The sequence below is a fragment of the Pleurodeles waltl genome, chromosome 4_2 (genome assembly GCF_031143425.1).
Source record: "Pleurodeles waltl isolate 20211129_DDA chromosome 4_2, aPleWal1.hap1.20221129, whole genome shotgun sequence".
NCBI lineage: Eukaryota > Metazoa > Chordata > Amphibia > Caudata > Salamandridae > Pleurodeles > Pleurodeles waltl.
In genome coordinates, this window is record NC_090443.1 from 949136971 (window position 1) to 949158708 (window position 21738).

Here is a 21738-nt window from a genome sequence, read left to right on the forward strand (position 1 = left end):
GCAGTGTCCTCCGGTGACTTGCTGTTTCTCCATCTCTTTTCTAGATGTCTGCAGGTGGGCCTGGAATCCTGGAGTGCGAGGGAGAACCAGCTGGCCTTCTTGAGGTTGTATTTCCCTGAGGTCATTTGGAGTGGCACTAGGGTGTTGGCGCATTTGGAGATCCATTTGTGGACGTTCCTTGCCGAGATGTTTGTGTCTGTGGCGAGGAGAGGTGGTGACTTGCTGAGGATGTTGGTGAGATGCTGCTCTGTGATCTAGTTATATTTCCAATGTGGGAAGCGGAGGGTGCGGAGGTGGTTAGTAGATGTGGTGAAGAAGATGCAGTGGTGGTCGGTCCAGTGTAGCATGGAGGTATTGTTGAAGATGATGTTGTTGCTGGTGGAGAAAATGGGGTTGAGTGTGTGTCCCGTAATGTGTTTTGGCGAGATGACCAGGTGCTTGAGGCCGATTGTGGTGAGGTTCTTGAGCAGGGAAACAGTGTTGTGGTCATTGCAGTTGTTGATGTGATAGTTGAGGTCGCTGCGGAGAAAGTAGTTCGTGGTGTCGAGCTTGTGTTGTCAGGAGATAAGAACCAATGTCACTCTTACTATAAACAGCCTCCTAAATCTTTTCTCCCCACCAACATGAACGGAGACCCAGAATCTTCCAAAACGGTGAGGGTTTTCCCACCTATTTTCACTTCACACACAAGCAGCGTTATATGGTCACTGTCAACCATATCATCCACCTGCTTGACATCTATGGAGAAAGACACTACAGACAGAATTACATTCTGACTCTCCTCAGGCACGTAAATCACCTCATGCACTTTTGCATTTTTTCAAACCCGAGCAAAGTGCCCCCTTTTCCTATAACTGCAAAACACAGCCTTTTGGGCAAATACAATTACGACTGTTTGAGAGATTGTAAGAACTGTCACATTTAAAACATTTGAATTTAGAGTCTTTTCTGCATTGAGACGCCCACTACCATAATCAAAAGCACCTTCACCACCCATAGTTTTCTGAAGCATGTTCATTTGAATGCTACTTAGCACTTTGTCAATTGACAGCTTGTCAGCAGACACCTTGTCAGGGAGTGTAGACACTTGATCCACTAAACGATATGTAATCCCCCGCACTTCCTTGACCCAACCAGATGCATGTTCCGAGCCCTCCACCTTCTCAATAGCTTGTTTAAGTGAAGGATCCTTTGCAAACATGTTCTCTTGCACTCTCGGGTCAATTGTGCATCGCTCCAATTGATCCCTAATGAGGGAATCAGTTAATTCACAAAATTCACAGGTCCATGCAAGGTTCTTTAAAGACGCTAAGTAGTTGGCTGCTCGTTCATCTTTAGTCTGAGCGCTCATGAAAAACTGGGCTAAAATGTTTCTCCAGCATGGCGACAGACATTCCAAAAACATCTCGTGGCTCACCTTCCCAGTGCCAGTTTCAATCTCATCTAGGCACTCATAGATGTTGCGCCCCTCTAGGCTCAAATCATGCAACAGCACAGCCTTTTCCTTGCCGCTGATAATTTTCCCCCATGTACTACCAAATATGAGTTAAAAAGGCGCTTTTACCTTTCCATGACCAAATGGGGTCATCCCATTACGATAAGAAGGGTTGTGACATATTGGACACTGTCATGTTGTTATACCTGCAAAATAACCTAATACAACAAACTAAAGTAACTAACACAATACATCAAAATAACTTGCCAAATGAACAAACTAATATAAAAAACGAAAATAATGAACTTTACACTTTCACTGCATGAGTGAGGCTGCCTCTCTGTGTCTTAAATTCACAACCACTATCTTCTCCTCCTGTGTGTAATGCGCTGATCAGCTGCTCATCAGTAAAACAGCCCTTGTTTACAGTGGCGGCTCAGCAGCAGAAGCTGCAAACCTTTTTTCATAACAAAGGGATCATAAATCAAGTTTATTTTCCCTTCGTTGTGAAAGGGGCGGGGCCATGGGGTGAGGAACAGTGAGGGGAGTGCACTGAGCCCTCCCGTCAGTGCGCATGTATGTTTGGCCGGCCGTCTCGGACAGTGTGCTCTTGCCAGTCCGGCACTGTGTTGCCAGGCTAGAGAGAGAGCAGACACAGGCTCCCAGTCTGCCTGGGAGTGCCCTGGCTGGGCGCTCCCAGCCAATCCTGACGCTGCTTTGAGCAGCATCAGGATTGGCCGCAGGGCAGGCTGGGAGCCTGTGCCTGCACTGTAAGACGGGGGAGCGGCGCGGTAGAGCAGAGGTAAGATTATTTATTTATTTTTTAAGTTTATTAAAAATTCCTTCCCCACCTGCCTCCGAAGCCCAACTTCCCCTCCTGTGCGCCACCCCGCCCCTGTAACTCAAGCGAGCCGCGACTGCTTGTTTTTAAATTGACTTTACATGCGCTGGAGCAATCCTCATTGTTCACTGCCTAGTTGCTGATGTTCCAGTACCTCTCACGATTAGATGAAGAAACGTTGAAGGAGCAACCTAATCTAGTTGCTAAGCTCCTAGACACCAACGTGGCATTGATGAGTACAACCCGGTCTAGTTGCCGACTTCCCAGAAACCAATTGGGAGTGCACCCTCGAGCGATGCCTCTTGCAATTTTCCATTTTCCTGCACAGTGCAAGCAGGCTTCACGCGTGTCACACAAGTGCCAACTGGCCCTGGCACCCTCATTCGAAGTCAGCTGTTACTAGTGAGTGGCTTTAGCAATCACGCACTCTCCCTTCTAGGGATGCCAGGGTAACTGCATGCCTGTATAGCAGTAGCACACTCGCTGTCTTTGCATCGCGGCAAATAACAGTAACAGCCTGGCCTTTCAAAAACATGAAAAGTCACAATATTTCCTGCGTAGGTCACTTACATAAATCCAATGGTCTGTAAATCATAGCAGCTATTTAGTAACGCTCGTTGAAGTGGCACTGGGTTCAGTCTTCACGTGGTGAATTCAGAGGAGTGTTGGTGGAAGGGTCCCTGCCCCTCACAGGTCTACTTGTCACCAATGTTAAGATAATACACTGGACAGCAATATTGAGTTCAAGATCTTTATTGCACCAACAGGCGACCCAGTCTTGTTGCTTCCTTCTCTACCTAAACCTGTACTTGTATTTCCCTATACTAATGTTAACGTGTCCCTTTATGTCAATTTTATACACATTAGGACTCGTTTTAGGCCGATGAATCTTTTGACCCAGTGGTGAGACACCGTAGAACGAGATAACTGATCAATATGTCAAGCAAAACATCAATGACATTATCAACATATATCACCACAATATACTTTACTTTGGATGGAGACATTGATTAAATTATCGGCGCAACCATGACCTTTCAGCCATGAATAACCACACCTTTATTGGAGTTTTTGTGAATTTTATTCCCTATTGATTACAATCTAATAATAGAAGTGTCAATATTAAAACTAAGAAGCAAATGAGCAAAATCACAACACGACGCTATGATAAGACTTCAATAATGCAAAGATCATAAACCTAAGAGAACCAACATAAGATATGTATAGATCAGAGTACATAAGATATCATATACGCCTCAGTTCAGCATAGCACAATGTCAGTCACGTCTATTTGCGTCAGTCAAAGTGATCACCTAACCTAACCACTGATTAGCATTGGCATGTTGCACTTCATGCAAAAGAATTTTGAACACAAATTTGGAAAACATCTGACTAAGGTCACTATCCAAAAATACAGCAGTTGGTACCTAGAAAGAAAAGGCAAACAGACAAATTACAATAGCATTGTCATAATTACCCTCCTCAGAATAAGTCAGCATACAGGATCAGTCTTCGTCTTCAGGGCATCAGTTAGAGCGCAGACAGTCTATTTCATCTAGGGACAGGGGACGCTTCCCTCATAAGGAGGCGAAGTAAAAAGGGGCAGTCTAGGGATGAAGATGGTTTTGTCTAAGTCTCAAATCACCAAACAGAGTGACAGAGTTTCTGGATGCAATCGATATCATTCCCTACCTAATATTCCCGATTGTTCTGTGTCATGAGTTTTATCCCTTTTTCCAAATACATTCCCCCAAAATTCTATTGGATAACCGCTATACCCCATTATCTTTAACCTATCAAATTATACATTAGGTAATTCTAATTGTCACCCCACGATAATTTATAACGTTTTGATTGGTCTTCATAATTGACGCCTTCGTAGGTGGCACATCCGGAGGGTGTCATCCTTTGGCACGTTCTTCAGGTCAAAAGTTCTCTTTTCCATGGCTAAACGTCCTTGAGTGTTTCTATGATTGTTGCAAATCGTATAAAACTTATACTAAAGCATCTAGCATGCGGATGAGAAAAACTAGCATTGTTACATAAAACGAAGAAGAAGAACAAATGCTGGGTCATGGCCCTTTGCAAGTCAGCACACTGGAAAAACAGAAAAATATGCTTTAATATGAGAGCTACACGGCTAAAACTTCAACTCGCTAATTTAAGGCCTATGGTCCTAATACAAATGCAATCCTTGTAGGTGTTAGCATATTCAATTAATCATAATGCAAGCAATTATTTCTTACAGTTGACATTAGTTTATGTGCACAATAGTAACTTCACACTTATAATCATGTTAAGAATACACTTAAAAAATAATATTTCATGATCGGTTTTTGTATGCAGCTTTGTTAGGTATTTATATACAGTATAAGCATTTCACATCTAATATATGTAATATTTAAACCACGCTCTCTCACTAATCCACTACTAACTCCTTTTGGGTTCCGGAGTAGCATGCTAAATGCCAAAAAGCTCTTCGACGCCTCATCAGGGGTAGTAAGTGCTATATAAATACTATTACAATGCAATACAATACAATACCTTTAGCTGTCGACTGTCTGCCCCAACATTCTACCCAGTTACTATGGTACCCTTGGAGCATCACTCGTAGAAGACCTGATCAGTGCCATTCCAAGATAAAGCCACAACAGCTCTGCTTTTTTTTCTTCTAAGTGGACGAGTAAGGTAGCATGTTAGTATGTTTTTTTAAAGAATCGCAGAACAGAAATCTCTTCAATCGCAAGGGCTAGTGAAGGAAGCGTTGTCAAAGCCAATGAGCCTAACGTTGATTGCTTACCTTTTGCCTTTGTCAAATTGTTTTTGTATGCACGCAATAACTGTATGAAAACATGCATTTTCGAAAACCCACAATATATTAATTTATGGAAAAGCACATATTTCACCAGCAGTATGTGGCACTGGAGCAGACTAGATATTGTGCAGATGCAAACTGAGCAAAATGCTATGGGTGACAGGTAAGCTAATGGCTGGAGAAGGCTCACTCAATATCCCATGCTGTATGCTGTGGTGAGCAGGAGCAAATTGTGAATGATGCTACAATAGATTAATGGGTGGAGAGAGCTAACTGAAAGCTCCTTTAGGTAACCACATAGAGTATATCTATTTTTTTAAGAACAAAAGTTATCGGTTAATGCCAGACTTAAGAAACTTAAAAAATATATTATTATTAGATACATGTAGGGCACAGCTGCAATGCGGTGGGGAAATAAGGCACTAGCTTAAACCAGAAGTAGATGGCTTTTATTTTCCTCTGTTTAGCACAAACAATTAAGATGGAAGGTTTTTTCAAGTTTCACAAATTCTGTAATTTAAAAATGTCGAGATACAAATGTATTCTTCCATTAACTAATATAGTTTTGCAAATATCTGAATCAGAAGAACCACAATGATGAATTAACGATATTGATGTGAATTGCAAGTTCTCCCTTTGTTGTTAAAGAAATAAAAGCCAGTGATATTCACAGCTTCATCAGGCATAATTTTAAATTTTACAATAATGTCAGCGTATTTAGAATGAGTGCGTTCCCACACTTAACCTACATTTTCAGCTATGCTTAATGTACACACTGCATTCCAGAGATACATATTTGCAAGAAGGGACATCTGGTAACACTTGACATGCATAAAAATCTGCCCTGATGACTCATAGCTATTTATACAAGCATTAAAAGCAATCATAAAGCAGTACTCCAGCTGTGCCAGAGAATACAAATACCACTGTATTATGAATAAGGGACGTTAACTACAAAACGGTGCCTTATCTAAAATAAAACATTGCCGTTCGAAAATATGTGATAGGTTAACAACATATTCCAGCAATAAAAAGATGTGACCGGAAACAAATGACGTAATTTGACAAGATTTGTTTGCACAACGATAGTCACAGAGGAATGGAGGGTGAAGACTTGGTTTGTTTATGGTTTTTTTAAATATGTTCGGTTGTTTTATATTACATTCTTCCAATGATGGAATACTTAGCAACTCTGGCCACTGTCTGCACTGACGATACTTAGTTCAGTCACAGCATCCATAAATCACTCTTGTTATTTAAACCCACCTTTTACCAAGGAGTTCCAGGGATTGCAAATGCAATGATTCATTTTACATAAAACCATTGAGGCGTATTACTTAACCTGGCTCTACAGAATTTTACACCCCAGCACAGAGTTGGGGCATCTTTTGCGGAGGTCCACAGTGTGACATCTTTCGCATTATGTTTTCTGGTCAGGAGAGTAGGCACTAGTGCTTAATTTGTGCTTGTTGTTTCCGGTGCAGAGCACAGGCACTTATTTTTGAGGGCCGGCGCTTATTCTTCTGCCTCAAGCATTTGCTGCGAGTTAAAGACACATATGGGAAAGATGGAGGAAGAGAGAAACGAAAAAGCGTCACAAAGGGAGAAAGCAGAAAGCTGCAAAAGTGAGCTGAAAGGGCAGGGATGGCTTTAAATGGATTGAATAGGCCAGAGATGGCTTCAGGATTATGCTGCCTCAGTATTCCGTGCTCGCACATTTAATTGCAGCAGCCGCGTGTTTAAGAGGAGGGCTTTGAGCACCGGCACATTTTTATTTACAAATTAAGCACTGGTAGGCACTCCCTAACAGAAGAGCAGTGTCACACGCCGCAATGTGAGAGTGTGCCTGAGAGCTCCCTCAATCACGAGGATGCCCAGATAGCTCACATCACGTTTTTACACTCTGCTTGGTTGCTCCCACCTTCCGCAGGAACACCAAGCTTCACTTGAGTGTTGGATACTGGCCTGTGCTTGTGTAAATCTAAGGCATCACACTGATGAAACAAAATGTGTGTGGAATTGAAAGCTTGAATTAATCTCAGCTACTTGTAATAACTTGGGCTGCAACCCAGTCCATTCTTTTCTGCCCACTCTGCCACTATAACCAGAGGCCGGCCATTTGCAAATCAGCCTTGGTCCTGCTCCAAAAGGATTAGTCCAGCCCGTAATGTCAGGCCAGGTCCTCTCCAGATGGGAACAAAGGCAACCCTAGACTAGTTTCAGCCTGTTTAGACCTCACTACTGAGGTATAGTTTACTTTCTATGGCACAGTCACTGGCGTCACATTAGCCCCTGCAGCCCCCATGCTATGGGGAGGCCCAAGTTCAAGGGGCCCCCATCAGCACAGTACCCTGGTGTTGAAAATGGTCCTTTCTGCAGGATTATCCCCAAACGTTTTCCCTTCCCTTCCTCCACCATTTTTTTCTGACCCTCTTTTTGTTGGCTTTAGGACTCTAGGAACTTTACCACGGCTAATCAGTGCTAAAGCGCATGTCCTCTCTCCCCTAACACCTGGTATGATTGGCTTACACCTGTTTGACATATTTCATTTACCTGTAAATCCCTTGTAAAGAGGTATACTTTAAACCCAAGACCTGTAAATTAAATGCTACTAGTGGGCCTGCAATGCTGATTGCACCACCCACAAAAGTAGCCTTTCAAATCTGTATCAGGCCTGCCACTGCAGGGCCTACACTCGCAGTTTACTGTCACATTGACTTGACATTTCCAACTACTTGTCAAGGCCTAAAACTTCCCTGTTAACAAACCTAAGTCACCCTTAAGGTAAGCCCTAGATAGCCCTATGGGCAGGGTGCTATGTATGTAAAAAGTGGGGCATGTACGTTTATGTTTTATATGTCCTAGTAGTGGCAAACAGTCTATTTCTTTTTTATTACTGTGAGTGCTACTCTTCTCATAGGCTAGCAGTGGGAATTCCCTTATCTATTTTTAAGTGGTAATTTCTGATTTGAAAGTAGTAGTGATTCCATATTTGGTATATCTGGAACGGTAGTGAGAACTCCTGCTTACTGGTGTAGTTGGATTTTACATTGCTATTTGAGAAATGTCACTTTTAAAAAGGGGGTATTTCTTTGTGCTTTTAACTCTAGTGTTTAGCAGCCTGACTCCAACCCACATTTAGGGCAGAGTGACAGCTACACTTTGTACATACTTTCCAGATAGCCACAACACAGGTTGGCCTGGGTGTGACAAGAGAGGCAACAGCATCCATCTGCATACTGATAGTCTTCCTGGGCTAGGAGAGAGGGAGGAGGAGCGCACTTACATTTGTGTTGGATAAATCCCTGTCTCACACAATGGTCTGATTTTCCCCCTACTGATGTCTGGAGCAAGGGCTGGTTTGAAATGGGGGGTGTTGCACTTGAAAGGGTCCCTTTGATGTCACCCGCGAACAAAGACATTTTGGAGGATAAGTACAGGTGCTCTGACCCCATGATTGTTAGAGCACTGTTTTGGAACTGGGGCTGAACTTCTGTAATTAGGACTGCTGTGCTGCACAAAGGACTCATCTGGACTGCTCTTCTGCTGTTGCCTTGAAACTGGCTGGTTGGCCTAAAGGACTCACTGGATTGCTTTTCTGTGTGTTGCCCTGATGCCAGCTACTCCCTGACCTTGTTCTGCCCAGGTACTATGTGGGACTTGTAACCAGATGCCTCTGGCTACATTGTTAGACGACTGTTCGGCTGCCAGGAGAGACCACCATTAGTACTATTCACTTGTATGCTGGCCCACTTGCCTACCGCACTTCTTGTTCCCTCTGAGTATCCTCTCAGGAGCCCAGCACGTGGGAAGCACGCCTTCTGCTCCTTGTCTGCCTTGCAACTAGTGCATGAGGAATGCTTTACACTTTTCACAATTAAATCTGTGGGGAATGCTCTCTCCTTCATCTTTGGTGGGAGGACCAGCGCATGATAAACATTGTGCAGTGTCCCTGGGACTGTGACAGACTGCTTCTGTACCCTCCAGCTTAGAGCGTGTGCCATGCTGTGACAAGCTGAGGTGTTAGTGTGTGGGGAGCACTAGCCACAGCCTCACCAAAAGGGAAAGCCACTACACCCAGCACTCATCTTCACTTGGCTCGAGATGCCGAGGCAGAGCATGCATGAGCCCACCAGGATTCCTGTGGGCCCACTCCGGCTGGCCCTGGACGGAGAACCTGACCACCCAACCCTCTACCACCACAGAAAGGACAGCAGAAGCCACCAGGAGAAGCCAGAGGAGATCTACTCCAGAGGCATTCGGCACCTGCAACAGCTGTATGTGCGTTTGCAGGCAGTACACCTTCTCCAGTACTCACCTGCGGGAGGAGAAAAGGAGGCCTTCCCTGCCATCATCCCAAGTAAGAGTACCCCTCCAGTAGTAACGTACCTTGGGGTGGGGCCTGCTGCACGATAGGAAAAACTTTGACAGAGGTCTGGATCACAAGCCCTCGCCACATTCAGGGACGACCAGTGCGGGATTCACCAAGGGAATTACCATTACATCAATAGTTGGTGTGCAGTTCCCGTGGCCTGTGATTCCTACCAAACTATTGTGCTCCGTCTATAAGACCCACATGGGTCTCTGCACCTATGTTTTCGGGCCCATGTGTCTTTTATTTTTTACCTTGTGGTGATGTGTTGTTTCATGAGTTTACTTCCCAGTGATTTCACTTCACTCTCTAACTATTCACTGATACTAGGGAATATAACACCTTTTGATCATTGCTATACCCAAGGTCACAATTATTATTTCAGTAATGGGATATTATGCACAGCATTTGTGATTTATGCCACATGTGGTCTAATGATATATACAATATAGAAGCCTATCTTATAAAATCTGGTGTGGAGTCTCTTGTGTGGTGTATTTATAGTGTCGCTGATGTAAGTGTGTTGCAGAAATGATTTACACATTGCCTCTGAGGATAAGACTGACTGCTCTGCACAAAGCTACCAGGGAGTGAGCACAGGTTATCTTCGGTGTGTAATTTACTTGTGCTGGCTAGAGTGTGGGTTCTGCCTTTCTTTGGCGCATACCCTAGCCAACCAGAAAACCCATTTCTAACACCTGGCCTGAGTGCTCCTGACTGAGTCAGTGGGCCCTCCAGGTACTTTGCAAAGGGGCCCCTTAAGTTTCATAATGCCATTTGGCACAGTAAGCACTGGACCCCATCTGGGTTTACTGTTGCACTCAGGTCGTGGCACTGATAAAATAAAAAAGGTGAAGAAAGGAAGGACTGAATTATTCTCTGCCACTGGTAATTACTCAGGCCACATCTCAATCTATTAATTAATTCCCCACAATTCTAGAAAGACACCAGCCATTACAAAACAGTCTTTGTCCTACTCCAATAGGACAGTCCAGCCTGAAGTGCCAGGCTCGGTCCTCTTCAAATGGGAGCACAAGAAAATCCAGAGAGTTTCACAGCACTCGCAATTTTGATGTACCCATGTTTCATAGGGTTTCTTGCTTTTCCTATGCATATACACTTGTGTAGTAATTTTGTATGCCAGCGAAATTTTGCTTCGGTTTTTCTCATGAGTACTTTGTAACTGTGTTCCATCAATACATTGTGAGTACTTTACACATGTGTGCACACTTTTCTTAGCTTATTCTCACAAGTGACTCAACACAAATTGCACTCATGTACACATTTCTCACAAAATCAGGATGTTTTGAATACAAGGCTGGGACTGCGATGATATGTAGAATTTTAGGGCCAATTGTACGAAATACTCATTTTACATTTCCTAAATAGTGACTCCTTAGAAATCACTATTTAGGAAATGCAAAATGGTATGGGCAAAAATAGAGATTCCCTAATAGTGATTCCTATAGTGTAGGAATCGCTATTAGGAAATCGTTGTTTAGGTCATACCAAACTATTCTGCCCATAGGTACGAATGGTTTAGCATTTCCTAATATGAAATTTCCTAATAGGAATTCGCAAATTAGAAAAAGCTAAAGCAAGGGTGACATTGAGCCTAAGCACCCCCCTTGCTGCACCCTGAACAATGTGGTCCACATGTAAGGCGCACACATTCCGTAGGGGCATGTGTGCGCTTCATTGCACTTTAAAAAAACAGCAATTTGGGGTGCTTTTTTAAAATTGCACATGGTTTCCATCGACTTGAAGTCAACGGTAATTGCATTTCCTAAATACTCATTTTACATTTAGGAAATGCTATGTACATGTACCAAGAAATCTTAAATAGGAAATCCCTATTTGCGATTTCCTAATTAAGAAATCTCAAACTGCAATTTCTACAGGGTAAAAATTGCATTTTGCGATTCCCGAAAGGCCTTTGTACATAGGAAAAAGGCTGTTTTGCATTTCTTAACAGGCTGAAATTTCCATTTGGACTGTTAAGAAATGCAAAAGGCATTTGTACATCTGGCCCATGAATGTGTAGCCATCAATTACTGTGATTATTTTTTTCCAAGGGGTTCTCAGTGACGTTATAAACAACAAAAGCAAAGCTATAGCTGTCTGTGTCACTCAGAACCCAAAGATGAAAACCATCTCTTTAAATGGCTACCCATCTATAATTTAATGCTATGCATACTTCTAAAACCCTTTCACTAACATGAACTGCTTTTACTTTGTCATTTTTTATAGCTGAAGATATGTGCATTTGAAATAGTTTTTCTTTTTATGTAAGATTCATAAATGAACAGCTTCCTTTGTGTCTTTTGTTCTGCTACTTTCTTTTTATGCTGCAGTTTTGCAAACTAAAAAGTGGTGCCCTTACGATTTGTGCCATTCCCTACTAAAAGGCACTTTGCTAATCAATGTCTTCCCTCTTGTTTGAACTATTCCCTGGAGACTGTGCCCTATTTTCAAAGACTTATCTGGTTGTTGTCTGTGGCAGACACTGTCAGGATCTGCCAAATCGTTCACAGTTTATGTCTTTTAAGCGGAGAACTAGGAATACAGGCAAGGTGACTGTTTGTTTATTCCTTGGTGCATTCCTTCTTTGGTGGCCAACAGTCCAGTGATTGACGCGGTGGAACGGTAGTACGTCACAGAGGTGGTTTATGAGTGTTGTTAACCACAGCTGTGACCCACTTGCAGTGAGTTACCGATTTTAAAAACCTTGTTCACCATAGTGAAAGAGTATCATTACAAGTATATATAACATATTTTATTTAATGCTGCTCTTTGGTTATTAATGCTTCTCAGTTTTATTCCAGTTGAAATCTCACCTTTTGTAGTGGTAAAAGGCAAGAATAATGAATTCGATTGCTAGGAATTTCACAGTGTCACTTTTGTGTGGATTCTAGCGGGTATTGTACAAGCATACTTTATGATTACCACTCCCTTGAACACACCATGCGTGTACACATACATACACAAACATATAATTTTGCAATGTTTTAAACTAATATATCACTATAATTTGCACCCCCGCCATCCACTGCTTGTGAAGTCACATATTACATCTCTCATGACGTGTTCCCTGACATTATTGATATCATCACTGGTGATATCTCAAATGACCTCATTGATGGGTGTGTGCCTGTTCAGTCAGGGTTCAGTAAGGGTCCTATCACTGAAACTGCCCTGACAAGCGCTACAAATAGCACTTGTTTCATTCTGGATATGGGCAGTGAAGCGGCCCTCCTCTTTGACCTGTCAGCCGCCATTAATACATTTTAAATGCTATTTTTCTGGAGATAGTTCTTTGGGTTGCAGGTACCATGTTAAAATTGTTCTTGACTTTTCTGCTGGGTCACATATAAAATGTAGAATGTAGGTCTGGGTAACTTCCATTCTACAGCAAGGTCAATTTCAGTGGGAGTCCCACAGGGCTCTGCTGTGAGATCCACTTCATTCAACCTGTATGTCACTCCCCTGGCCAAACTGACTGAGGTCTATAACTATTGTTCCTTCACCTGTCCAGATGATACACAGTAGGTCCTGAACTTGACAAGTGGTCCAGTCCTTTTTTCTGCACCTTTTTGTTTCATGAAGATTCCTCAAACTGCACCAAAGTTATTAGTTAAACAAGAAACTTGCTACCTATGGAAAGTCTGACCTAACTATAACTACTCAGTGACTACTGCCTCTACTATTCGATCAACACATTAGATAGATAGATTGAAATTTAAAATATTTAAAGGTGTATTTAAAAATTAGACCTAAAGTAAAATGTTTGCATTTACATATTATGTTGTATTATGTTTTAAGAAATCACAAGAAGTTTTGAGTAGAATTATTTTAAATTAATGTAATTATTTTTTTTAATTAAAATTACACTTAAAACTCTAAAGTTTGTTCAAATGTTTTAACATAAAGTATGCATTTCTTATTTGTATACATTTTATAATGTTCAATTATTTAAAACATCAAAATAAATGTGTTTATTTTAACTTTATTTGCTATGGGGTTCTCGTTGAAGCCATTGCTGACATTATTGGTTTTGGGAGGGTATTGTAGTACCGTTGGTTGACCATGCGAGTTGCTGGATATGCTTCAGGCCTGAGTTGGAGTACATTTATTAATGCTTTGGGTCATTATTGGTTGTAAGAACTTCACACTTATACTTTTGGCTCCACCCTCTCTTTCAGGGGGTGGAGACCTGTAAATCTACAATTTGCACTAAATTTTTTCTCATAAGTTGTGACTGCGTAAAAGTAGTAAATTTACTACAAAGAGTAAGAATACATTTACATATGTAGATTTACTCATGTGTAAATTTACCTTTACAAATAATGTCCCCATTGTTTAATTTATAGCAGCTCTGTGTGAAACATCAACCCAGTCAGCCTTGTCAGAAAAATGCCAGCTGTGACTTTGTTGAGGAAGCTTTATTTATCCTTCCTTCAAATGAATTTACTGTGCTTACTGGTGCTTCTTATATGAACACAATTTGCACTGCCCATAAGATGAACACATAGTCGTCTCTCATTGACATCAATGGTCATTGCAAACCTCAGCCTGCTAGCTCAGGGCATTCACTATGTACCTGAAGTACACTCCTTATGCCATATCTTCAGCATTTGGGATAAACAATAATCTTAACATTAAAAGGTCAAACATAATGATAGCTTCTATTGAAAATCTAGCACCCTCCTATAATATTATATGGTGAATCCACTTACAATTAGTAATGATAAGCTAGTAGTAGAGGTTTGGGAAAAAAATGTAACTAAAAGCAGAAAGTGCAGAATTCAGGAGAATTCACTGCACCACACATCTTCTGAATCTACTGAATTCCATCTTTTCTTTTAAAGAACTGTTCTTTTAAAGAAAATGGTGAAACTACAACTTTGCAACATGTACCAATTAAAACAGGCATTGTCAAAGCCAAGAGGTCTAACCTTTCGGACCCATTAGCCTTGCCATGGGCTTTTGGTGATGCTGTAAAGCATCAATAAAAAGCATGTGGTGCTCATGCTGTGCAGATTTTGCCAAAGGAAAAAAAGTCATAATGATAAGCTTGCTACTGGCATCATCAAGCATGCATGTGCATGTGGCGCCACATGTGCACTCATAATAAAGGATTTGACCACCATTTTTAAAGCATCTAACCATTTAGGGGGAAGGGCAGATATTTACACCCATTCCCACCATCAACTATTTTTTTTTAATGAAACTAACAAAAAAGGACCAGTGGTGGTCAGATGGAAATCAATGCTAGGGGGAAGGAACAGGGAATGGGAAGTGAAATAAAAAAAAAACAGCCAGGTGGGGGAGCAGGGAGAAAAACGCACATAAGGGAGAGAGCGACATGGTGGGTGAGGGGAGGAGCGCATAAGGGAAAGAGCAACATGGGGGAGGCGAGAAGTACATAGGAAAAATCGAACTGCACATGAGTGGGGGAGCAGCGCATTGTGAGGTGGGTATTTGACAGGAGAGGAAAAGCATGTAAGAGAGGGAGGAATACTATTCACTCTCGTGAAGTGCTTATCTAAAAGAGAAAGTCGTTCCCTAAAATTGAGCAGTGAAAGAATGCAAGTCAACCATTAAAAAGATGATAAAGACGCTGTGCAGGGGAGGAACAAACACAAGATGGACAAGATGTAAGAAGCAAAGCCACTGAATGAGAAGCAACAAAACAGGAGTGACAACAACCCAAACAGAGCTAAGCAATCCTTGGGCTGCTGTAAGTTCTTGGTAAGCCAGCAGTAGGTATTTTTCAAACAGACAGTGTGCATCGTTTAGTAGGCAAGACCTCAAAATAACAAAATGTTTCTTACAAACTGTGATATTGTGTTGAATGTTGGAGGGAAGGTGTGGGTTGTTTCGTCCAACAAGATCTCCCAGATATCTAATAAACAGATTATCTTAAAAATTGGAAGGTTACTGAATCGCAGTTTGGGCTTTGTACATTTGAAAATGCCCCTTTGCATCGCAAACTGCCTGATTCTGGGAATCGGGCCATCTGCGAATGCAAAAGGCTTCGTACATCTGGACCCGTGTCGTTACAATTGATACACTAGTTAATTCTTACTTTATATTGAGGCTTGGACTGTCAACTTAGGTGATCAGCCTTCTCAACAGGGCAATATATGCTGGTTTTGTGGCTCAATGTTGGCATCTTTGGAAAGTGAAAATGATGGCTGACCAGATGCCTAGACTGAAGAATCAGAGCAGCAAACATGATGCAGCATCAGCACATGCAGCACACCTCAGCCAGACCAGTCCATGTTCCCTGCTTGGTATTATCGGGTACTGAGTACACAGTCCTTTTCCCAGGGCTGTGATCCTGCTACTGACTCACGGACTCATGGTGACACACAACACAGACAACACTGTTTGTACTGGCTCCGATCACTGACTTGCATGAGTGTCACTAGCCCAGTGGTACCAGCTCCTACTAAGTGTGCATTGCAAATTAAGCCATGTCCTAACCGTGTGCTCAGGTTCCTGTCCACTAAGCACAGTGGCACCGTTGTGTGTGTCTGTGAGCTTGAGCGCGCCTGTCTAAGACCTCCTATGGGCACTTCTGTGCTTGTGATATATGTGTGTGCGTGCGCACGCAGTTGCATACGTGTCCACCTGGGTTTCTGTATGTGTCTGTGTGCATGTGCCTGCCTTTGTGTGAGTGTGTGTTTCTTGAGGTATGTTTCTGGCCGGACATTGTTTGTATTCCCACGAAATGTGAGTAAATCTGTGCATCAGTGCAGCGCAGTGTAATAGGGCAAACATGTGCTTTAATGAGACTGTGTGGGAAACAGGCGAGTGTGGGCATTGCAGGAGGAGCGTGAATGCACGGCTGAATGCACGCCTCCACCATGGCAGAAATGGGAAAGCAGGGCGAATACTTGCATAAAGTGTGTCACCATGAAATTGATTAAAATGCATCCGCTTTCTCCACAGCACAAGATTCCCTTCGACTCGAAATTATGCACTTAGGAAGGAAAGAACTACCATTCAGTCCTCCCCTGGAAACCACCCGAGAATTTGGAATTCTATTCCTCCAGCTGTCAGGACTGTTTCCTCCTTCAGTATGTTCGGAGGGAAACTTATTAAAGTGTTTCTGGTTCGTCGTCACTGCAACTACAGCCTTTTTCTGGTTCCTGTCTTCGACCTCTTGTGGGCTACTCTGCTTTATTTCATCTTTCGTGTACAGTATTTCATCTTTCGTGCTCCTTTGGACCTCAAATCTACTTTTTTTTTGCCTTAACTATATAGAGATACAACTCGTTATTCTGCCAGATGTCAATGTATATGGTTACGTCTATCCACACAATAATATCAATCACAGCCGGTGAAACATTGTACAGGTGTATATAATAATATGTCGACGTCTCACCTGCACCTTCCTACTGTGATTCTTGCTCACCTGCTGTCATGTCGTTGTCATCCCGCTGGGTCTTGTATGAGCCATAAAAACGAAAAGAAAGAAAGAAATGGCATATTTTCCACAAATATCTTGTGGGGATTGAAAACCCCCTAATAAAGTTGTTTTTAAATTCCTTTTCCACATTTGGTGTGGATTACGAGCCCAATGTGATTTAAAATGCACCACTTATCACTAATTTCCTTAACGAGCCCGCAGAGGCCCACAATAGACCTTTTTATATGTTCCTAATATTCTAATTCAGTGTTTGCTGATTTGAGTAGAGAACCATAACTTCCCTTTAAGAAAACCGTTTCTAAGTTAATTCTATAAATAAAGCGCTGGGGCAAGAACTTCAAGGCTATCAGGCATACAAGGAAAAGATGGCTTCTTTGGCAGTGCAAACAGTTTGTCTCGCCGTGGAGTCAAGGAAAGGAAATATTATCCTCTGCAGAATATGCCATGATGCAGTGTAACGCCTTTGTTTTCCATCTCAGAGAGTCCACCTCAATTGGAAACTGACTGTCTGAAAACGCAGCTTGTGTTTTCCCAGATACATCAAAGTGGCCTATTTCTAGCTTAACAAGAAAGACTGGTTTAATATTTAACAGCTTTTTCCCTTTTGGGGGTTTGCAGTGAAACCCAGTCTGTCCACCAGATGAAAAGGTGTCCAGACCTCAAGCATGGCTGTCTGCACGAGGCCCTAGCATTAGTCTGGTGGCCTTCGAGGCTGTACTGAAGTGCAGGTTGTGATTTGTTGTTACTGGGCTGAATGTTATCAAACTGCATTTGCACAAAAGGGCTTATGTTTGTCACAGGAAACCATAGGAGAGAAGAATGAGAAGTACTGCAAAAGGCAAGTTTCAGAGGAATTTATGCAGATAAATCATCTATTAAACAAAATATATTCTATGTTGGATCGTTGTAATGTTGATTCGTGATCTACACATGGTTCTCTACATCAAAGGTGCTTATCCACATTCTGTTGACCCAGACTAGCACCTCTGTCCTACAGACCATACATAATCCTATTGTTCAGTATTTCAACTCATAGAACCCCATGATAAAGATCATGGCCAGCGGCTTGCTGATTGCACATAGAACTCTGCAATAGAAATGAATCCCATGTGCTATCTCAGCCACATTTTAACAACATACAAACCCAGTTTAGGTTTTCAGTAGTCTTCTTCATATTTTCTTTCGTGTTCCTGTCTGTCCTTCCATGTCTCCCTTTTCAAACTTTCCTATTGTACTGTGTTGTATTGGGACATTTTTATAGCTCTTAGTTCCCCTATGCAGGGCGCAGAAGCGCTTGCCTACATGGCTAGCAAACTATACAATGTAGTTGTACGGATGGAAGTGTGTTGTATGTTGGAAGTATTTCCATGTCGTGTGCTAAGGTTACTACTAAGGTGTGGGTATCGTGTGATGAGACACAGTGATTAGCAGTGTGATGGATTAAGAAGTGTGAGATGGAATTGCACAGTTAATGGATGTTGGGTCCTGCAGTGGTGGAGTACATTTAGATTTCCCTGCTGGTCAGCAGCATGTGGCAGGCCTCTTCATTTATCCCATGCCCATTAGGTTGGTATAGGGTGGTTTATTGCTCTGGACTGGTACAGCACGGGGTGATGGGCATGACCTTTAGCAGTTTTGCCTTACATGAATGTAAGAGTGTCAAGCAGTGTAAGGAAATAATGATGCATCCTGTATGAACTCCAGTTGACTGCTTGACTGCTAAGTGTTATGGTATTAATGTTAGTGTGGGCCAAGTGGGTAATATATTGTATTGTATTGAAATTGCATTTATGCAGCATCTGCTACCCCTAACAATGTTTTGAAGAGCTTTATGTCAGAAGCACAGAGCTCGGAAACCCAAGGTTAGTGTTTTTTGCAGTGGGTATTTTCGGTTGTTTGGAATAGTTATGTGCTTCTAAGGAAACCATTCTATGCAGTTACACCAGTTATTATGTGGTAGATTCAATTAACAGGAATTAGGTATGATCTATAGTTGGACGGGGTATGAAGATTCATGGAAATGGTTGTTAGTACTAAGAAACAAGCTATATGAGTTTAGGTATTCTTAGGTTGCATAGGTAGGACTTGACCTATTCTTAGGTTGTATAGGTAAAGGAGAGGTTGTGATCTTTGAAATTAGGTGTAGGCAGTTTGAAGGAATATTTTATTAGGAATTATGGTAAACATGCATGTGACTTAGAGTATGTGGTGCTCAGAGGGAGGAGGCAAGCAGAGAATAGAAAATAAGGACAGGTTAATTCAAAAGAAAAACAGAGACAACAACTCAAAGTCTAAGTCAAAGTCAATATTCATGGAAAAGGAGGTGTTTGTGAGATTGCATGCAACAATCCGAGGATGCAAAACTATAGAAAGAACATTACTTGCATCTGCATTAGATTGAGGAAAACCATCTATTCTCTGAAAGCTAACGATAGACCACCACGTTGGCAAGGACAGATGATCAGGGTAATGGTTGGAAGCATTAAGTAATTGCTGAACACATACATAGGGAAATATTAGAAGGTTTCAGTTGCTCTTAAATGTAGCCGTAACATCATAATCATAGCAACATGAGAGTAAATATGGTAAATAATGCAAACATCAAAAGGGAGATTGTGCAAATGCTAGAGGGGGTATCTTCTGATGTTTAACCTTAAAGTTAGGTTCACAGTATTAACTATAGAAAAGTGTAGCTGGATCTGTTTTCGATGGCATGACATTGCCTACATTCCTGTCACAGGAGGTAGAAACCCAGACAATGAAGTGAGGAAGGATGAAGATCAGGCTCCTTTTAGCAGGTCCATAAACCCTCTTAGTAAGGGCTGCAGATTAGTTGATCCGGAGCACTGCGATTTAGTAAATGGGTGGGGTGAGGAGTGGGACGGTAGTTTGCGTTGAACAAGGATAGGAAGTTCCTAGGCCAAGCCCGCCTTTTGTCGGTCCCTAACTGCTGCTTCAGAAAGGTGAATGACAGCCAGATGTGGGGATCTCACACTTCATGGTGCCCATATTGTGGGTACTCAGCTTGGAGCGAACCCCAGTGTTACCTGCTGTGAGAAGTATCACTCTAGTCTAGACAAAGTCAGGGTGCCTAAGAAGGTCACTTGAAGAAGACTCAAACCAAACCTCTTCTACATCACAAGAAGGTGGATGCACTCTCTTGTGTGCTGTTTGTAATGCTGGGTTTATGCCTCATGTTTTGAGGAGTCTGGCCCACGCTAATTTGCTGCAGGTGTTTAATTATCCTGTAACAAAATTCCTAATTCGAACAAAAATATGTAGAGTCGTTTACCTAAGATATTACCTTACATTCAGCCAAGATATTTTGGCTTTAGCACGAGGCACAACGAACATGCCGTAATGCAGCCCCGGGCAGCGTATTGCACTTCAGATACGAACACTATACATTTTTCAGTGAAAAGGTAGCGAATGTGTTATATTTTGAAACTAAGCATTGGATGAAATGATTTTGCATGTAAAGCAACGCACGCTTCAAGGAACTGCTTGTAACCTGGGTATTTAGTCACATTCAGTTCTTTACATCTTACTTGCGTTTTGCAAAAAATGCAAGCCTTTCTGCAATTTTATTTACTGCAAAATAGGTTGGTTCACTTTACTTTACATCAAAGCAAATGAATTCCTAGAGACACCAATGGGCTGTTCCTCTAATGGTTTCCAGTAGAAAAAGAACTCTTTGGCGTTCCTCTTAACCACATTCAGTCACCAGACTGCTGTTGCAATTCAGCATTACTGGCAGCTCCCCATGTGCTGCCTCCAGGCTGGTTCTAAAACAATTAAACATGTTCAGCAGATTTGAAAAAAACAATAGCTCTAGCTTATTATTAAAAATGTTAGGCGGACCTATTGATGTTGCCCACACTTTTTTCCCTTGTGTTTTGCTGATTTCACTTTCAGTATTCTATTTTCAGTTTTCTCTTGTCTCGCACTAAACCCGTTGTTTGCCATTTTCTATCTTTTTTCACCCCTCTACCTCTATATTTTTGCCATTTTCTTTCTTGTGTTATTTTCCATTCCTGTAGCCTTTTCTTTCACGGGTGGTGGCCCATATTGTGCAGCAGTGGCTGGCCAGGCACACACGGAGTCTTCAGTAAGTGCACACACATACTCACACCCATCCACAATCGCACACGTACACTCACCATTCACAAGCGCATACATGAGCAGACACCAATTCACTGCACATAGGAGCACATACAAATACATTCATACATATACACAGAAGTTCCACATTTATTAAGGACCTACTTGCCGCAGCAGTGATATTGGGTGGAAGGAGATGCAGTTATTTCCCTTCCGGTAATGAAGGGGTAGAAGAAAGATCCCGTCGCCTCTTTCCATTGGATGACCTTTTCATGGGTCAGTCAATGAGAGGAGGACCTTCCTTACCTCTTCACAGAGTGGAATGGTGTTAGTGAGAGCTGCTGGCCCCACCCCACTCTGTGACAAGTGTCACTGATAAACATTTAGACCAGACATTTCAGTGCTTAAAACTGAAGCTCCTAGTTTTGACTCTATCCATGACGTTCCCCCTCATCATGAAGGGGTTGGCTCACAGGAGAATTTGCTGGGCTGAAGAGGTCACACCCTCTGGCCTGTAAAAACTTCAGCCAGTCAAATTTGCAGCTCAGGCAGCCAGGCAGCTGCGCATTTAGGGCATGTACAGCACCTGGCTGTCTGACCCAAAGATAAAGCGTGTCTGTCAGGCTGAGCTATAATCAGCCAGACATACACTTTTTTGTGCATTGGAAAAAGGTGGAGGGGTGGGCCCTGCACCCTTGAAGATGGGCCAGTGCTGCCTTCCATGGTTCTTTCTCGA